This window comes from Stegastes partitus, unplaced genomic scaffold, assembly GCF_000690725.1.
Source record: "Stegastes partitus isolate 25-593 unplaced genomic scaffold, Stegastes_partitus-1.0.2 Scaffold7, whole genome shotgun sequence".
In the NCBI taxonomy this organism is placed as follows: Eukaryota; Metazoa; Chordata; class Actinopteri; family Pomacentridae; genus Stegastes; species Stegastes partitus.
The window spans coordinates 1,427,043-1,433,042 of NW_007577738.1; positions in this window are offsets into that span (position 1 = coordinate 1,427,043).

Below are 6,000 nucleotides of genomic sequence, written 5' to 3' on the forward strand. Positions count from 1 at the left end.
GTTTAGGTGCCAGATATTTCCCGTTTGAAGTGGTTGAGACCAAAAACAGAGCTAAAAGGAAAGTGAATATTGCACTTACATTCACCAGTTGGACACAAACAACTCCAAATAAATGGCTATGTTTGTCCATTATTGACAGATATGTAAATAGGCAACTGTTTGGCAACAAATTGTCTGCATCAGCTTCAAATGTTATAATACAGACTGTGACCATTCACAGCTTGTTTCCTCTGTAACTGTAAATGCATATTTCAACTATAATAATACAGTCATACATCAACATTCTTTTTTCATCCAGCTGTTAAAATTGAAAAATGAATTGAAAATGTACCTAAAATTGAGGCTAAACCTGGGTGTAGCTTCAGAGAAACTTTCTAATATCACCAATAAATCAAAATTTATTGCCCACTGTAGTAATGTATAACGTGGGCTTTGCTGTATTTTAGGGATCAATATAGAGGCTGTTTCAAAGTCTTCAGTTATTCACTGATACAGTTCAAATGCAAAATTTACTGTATGACCTATATATAAAAGCTGTTTCTCATATTGAAACATTATTAACGGTATGAAATATTCCTGTGTTATGTCCAAGCTGCATGTTCAGTGTCACTCTCTATGTGTCATTTTTAAATTCCAACATTTCTTGCACTCCAGTTAAAAAAAAAAAAGAAAGAAAGCTCCACACGCTGCATTTCTTGTCAATGAATTTCACCCTTTTGTCAGCTAATGAGCAGTAAGCTGCTTGGCTTACTAACGAGGTTCTAGTGGCTGTTGACTTGAATAACAACATGTTAGTTACTGAGTGGAGAGAAGAACAAAGACCTTTTCCTCGTTACTGCTGGTGCCTGATTGTTCTCAGCCTTCCTCTGAAGACAGCTCCTAATATCATCTCATAATCTGCCATCTTCTCCTCCAGATGCCCTCGCCACCACTCGCTTTCATGTCTGACTGTCGTTCAAAGCCTAATCATTAATGTGATTTATTTCTTGCTGTGTATTATTTTGTTCCTCTAATTTGTTTGGGTTTTTTCAGCAGTGGTGTAAATCAGAATCAAAGCGATTGCCACTGCTTTTCCCTGTCACCTCTGTTAATGGCCTGTCTACTGGAGGTTTGCGCTGAAAAGAAGCAGACCCGCTGTCTACCTAAATCACCTTTCCATCCTCTCCCCTCATCATAAACACAAAGAGCCCATTGGCTACCAGCACAAACACCTTCCCTGACCCACCTCTGGCTATAAATCAGCAGCTCTGTGCAAATTCCAGAGCGCAAAAAAAGTGAAAATTGGCGACGGTGGCAAACAAAAAATACAATCATTAATCTTCATTAAGTTAGCGAAAGTTGTGATACCAAAGACGTTATGGCGTGACACTTTTACCAACAATATAGTTTGACACTTTTTAAGGATATAAATGGGAACAAAATCTCAGGCACACATGTATCCCTGAGATGAGGAGACTGAGAGAAACAATAGAGCGGAGATGATTGTCATCTGTCCATCACGCGAGGAAGGCGAGCAGATTCTCAGACGTTATGATGTGTAATGTGATTGGACAGAGCTGTGACAGCGAGCTGTAACCTTCAGCTGCCTGCCTGCTCCAAACCCACCTTCCAAGGTTCTGGAAGGGATGTCAGTGGTGCTGATCAATGGGGGCATTGGCACTCATCATGTCAAATCCACTCCATGTCCATTTCCCGTCTCTTTTGTCATCGGGCTTGCGCTTTCCTTCCGCTAGTCAATCACTCAGAGATATGAACCGAGCCGCTCAGATGTCAGAGAGAGAAGTGGTGATGTTGCATAAATTCACCTTCATTTTTTTTTCTTTTCTTACATGTAGTCTTAAGGCTGCTGTTTTTAAAGCTGCCTGTTTTTCATCATCTCAAAGCAACCCCACAAATTATACACACCATCACGCGGGTAGTAAACACACACAAAACCACGGCCAGGAGAGTATTATTCGTGGAGGCACATCGCCACAGCAGCCCCTAAATGAGAATTTCACCAAACAAACACAATCAGGGCCCTATTACATTTCTCTTTCATGATGCTGAAAGGAAATGCAAACGAGATTAGATAACACAAAGGCCACAAGGCTCATTTCTCTCCTGCGTCTGGAGATGGCTAAATGCTCTAATAACCCTCTCCGCTCAGCTCCTCAGGCCAAGTCCCCCTTTTGTTGAACCCAAAGCAACTGCATTAATGTAATGCAAAATTGCCTTTCACAGGAAAGTTTTTTTTTTTTCCTCCTTTTATTTTTTTTTTTTAGCACATTTTTCCCCTCATACCCAACCCTCTTGTTTCTCTTAGACTCTAAATTAACTGAGCACAAACCACTCTAGCTTTAAGTGGGCATGGCATTGTTTTGAACCGTGCAATTATAGAGAGATTTGTCTGTCTGCCAGGGGTTTTGATTCATGGTGCAGTCTTGGCAGTTAGAACAATCGGAGGAGTCTGAACAGGATCTAATGGATAAGTTTGGACTGAGAACAGGCAGCAGGAGAAAAGGGCGCTCGAGTGAGGGCCTTAACGTCACAGCTGCTTGCTGGTTCACAACAGCAGCGATAAATGGCAGCTACATAACTTCCCTTAATCAGATTGGAGCAATCAGCCTGAAAAAGTTTCCCATATGTCGTCGTAGCCGAGCTGAGTTAGTGGGAGTTGAGGGGGAAGCTGAGAGAGAGAAAGAGAGAGAGAAAGAGAGAGAGAGAGTGCAGTGGGCCAATTTGGAAAAGCCTGATAAAACAGCGAGAGAAAAGAAGAGTGAGAGGCTGGATTTCAGAAAAAGAAGTGCCAGGGTTACAGCCAGGACACAGGCCACGGGGAGGTTAGTATGTCTGGCTACAATTAGCCAGTCACAGGAGAGATTAAGATGATGCTTCGGGGAGCTATTGGTCCTCAGTCATTAGTGATTATTCAGTCAGAAATTACCGACTCTGAAGGCAACGTGTGGCTGCATCTGGTAGTTTACTAACACATGTTTCCTTCCTACACCAGCAGCCATTCAGCAAGATCCAAATCTGAAAATACATTACACAGGAAGCGTGTTTATGTGGTTTCGATCTCTTCCCTTTTCAGATGGCAATATTGATATCTTAAAATGAAGTGGGGCATCAGTGACACTTTCAAAATGACCGAGAACGCTTATAAAGTCTGACTTTGTAGCGTAAGCTCGCCCCAGCTCTTCTTGAGTTTGCCAAACACCAGCTTGAGAATGCACATTTTCAAAAGCACAACAGCCGCCTGCGTAAATGTGGGTTTGCTTAGGAAATCTTATTAACTCGGAGCATTTTATGAGATGTGGTTACAATTGTTTAATTAAATAAGCATTAGGGGGTGTTTTCAAACTCATAAAGAAGTTATTTTTTTATTTCCTCTGCTTTTAACGATCCTTGAAAATTGTGTGATAATTAAAACCCTGTAAGTGTTTCATAACAGAGAGTGCATTTTAATGCCCGACACTTGCTCTATTTCTCCACAACATACGTAGAATCCGGCCAAACTGAAATCTGTGCAGATCTGCTGTTTATTTACACGCGTCCAAGTGTTATTGAAGTAACCAAAGTTGACATTTTCTCAGACATAGGAAAGAAGGTGCTCTCATAAACACAAATGCAACTACCTCATTAGGCTTTTATCAATCTGTATGTACATTCTGACAAAGAACACAGCAGTAGAACTTTTTATATAACCCCTAATTTCTATTCTGAGCTGGGTTTTGTCAGCCCCTTCCATGAGCCACAGCGTATTTGTTTGTTATTGCAGCTGATGTGTAATGTGGTGAACAAACACAACATCTGCAACTTGGCACATAATGCAAGGCACCTTCAAAGCCTCAATCACGCTGTATCCAGGGATTACACTCATACAGGCGTACTGATGCATGCGCAAATGGGTCCGCAAGCACATATTTTATAAGTTACTGCAAGTAGCTGGCAGAGTTGAACGGATTCACTCATACTGATGATCTTATTGTGACTGTAACGGCAATAATTGGAAATGATCATGTGGTTTGTTGGCCTCGTGTGTTTGGCCACAGCTCGCCTTAGTGCCACTCGACATCTAAAGCACCCGACCTGCTAACTTAAAGCTCCAGATGTGGCTCCAGCTCTCACCGCTGGACGGTCTCCCACACCTGATTTATATCCTGCCTCTTACAGAAATGCACATGTGAGCACATCCACATAAAGCACATAAACACTTACATGTAGCTGTATATACATGTGCAGAGAATGCACACGGTCCCCATACCCCACACTGACACACACTCACAAGCACTCCCAAATAAAAACAAGAAATCAATGTAACCTGTAATTTTTACAGGGTTGATTTGAGTGTGTGTGACAGGCCAAATCCAATAGCTGCAGCAGGGCTGACAGGCCTGACATGAGTCTTGCCTTGCCGGCCCCTCAATTATGCATGGCCCAATGTTTCCCCGGATCTTAATTGAATCACACTGTCTCAAACTTGTTATTTCTAATTTGTTGCATTTGATTTCTGACATCAGCGCTGCTGTGTCATGAATTATGCAAACAGGAGGACCTTTAATTGTGAGTGTTATTAAAACAAAACTAATTGCAGATGATTCAAATGTGACTAGGAAGCTGGATGTTGAGGGGGGCTTCACTCTGACATGGTTTCGCTACTACTGCCAAATAATGATTAGGTCTCACAGCTGTCTGAGCTGTTGTTGTTTTGTGGTTGTGACTGCAACCTTTGGGTGGAACATGTTGCATGGTTTTAATGGAGGGACATGATGCGGTTTGTTGGGTGGACTGCAGGCTGCACAGGGATCTGAGCTGATATATTGCACACTGATGACCCACACTGCATTCGCTCATTTAGCAACATGTGTGTGCATCATGCTGGAGTGTAGAAACACGCTGGTGGAGAAAGGAAAATAGGTGTTATTACTTCTGGTCTTGTCATACAACTTATCTCACTTTTATTGATTACACCTCATGCATTCTGATTAGTTCTCCTTCCAGAAATTGTTTGACTGTCCCCAAAATACATAGAAAATTGCTTTCAATATTGCCATCTTTGAGTGGCACGACACAGACGTTGATATAAAATGAGAAGCCATTGGAATTCATTCGGTTTAAGTGTATTGTCAGACAAAAGTAATAAGGCATTTTGATTAAATAATAAAAGTGCAATGGAGAGCGCCACATAAAAGTAGAATCAGTCAATATAGTGTATGCCTGTAACATTCCTAAATGATTACCAATTATTGAGGACTTGATGTAGAGAAGCGCAGAATTCAAACTGAGAGTGTTACATTTTCCAGACTGAGAAATAGCCTCTTTGTTTCTCACTATGAAATATTTTTTCTCTCTTTTAGGCCCTATTTATGTAACCGTGAGCAGCTAAGCAGAGCATGATTACAAAATAAGATACTGTGTAAAATAATTGTGCAATTATACCAATAAAGTAAAAACATGCATGTGTAAGGTTGTAAGCAGTAAAATGAACCCTCCTGCTCTATTCATAAGAGATTTAACAATTGAATTGTGCCTGCAGGGCAACAGCTCAGCACCTGACTGTAAGGTAGGGATCCTCACGGCTGTGTTCCATACGGGACGTTGGAGATGTCTGGAAGTCATTTCCACATGTGAGAAGGAGGGAGGGAGGGCACACTTTAGTTTCATGAATGTTCAATCAATTCAATAGGACAGCTTAACTTTCTCTTTCCCTCTCAGAGCACATTTATAGGCCCACAGGCATTCACGGGCTGCATTCAAAGGCTGACTGTGCCTCATACAAAAGCAGGGTAATTTCACCTTTGGGGGGTAACAGCTGAAATCTGTAGTAAAGGAGGGAAAAAAATAAAGGAAACAAAGCCGGGAAAAATGAGCTGAAACAAAGGTGATCATACTACATGTTGTAGGTACACTACGTGATAAAAGGTGTGATCTTGCTGCATGTTTTTGCACGTTGTCCATGAAGGTTTGGTACACATATTCATGGTCCCCAGAGGATAAAACCTACTGACTTTGGTGGGG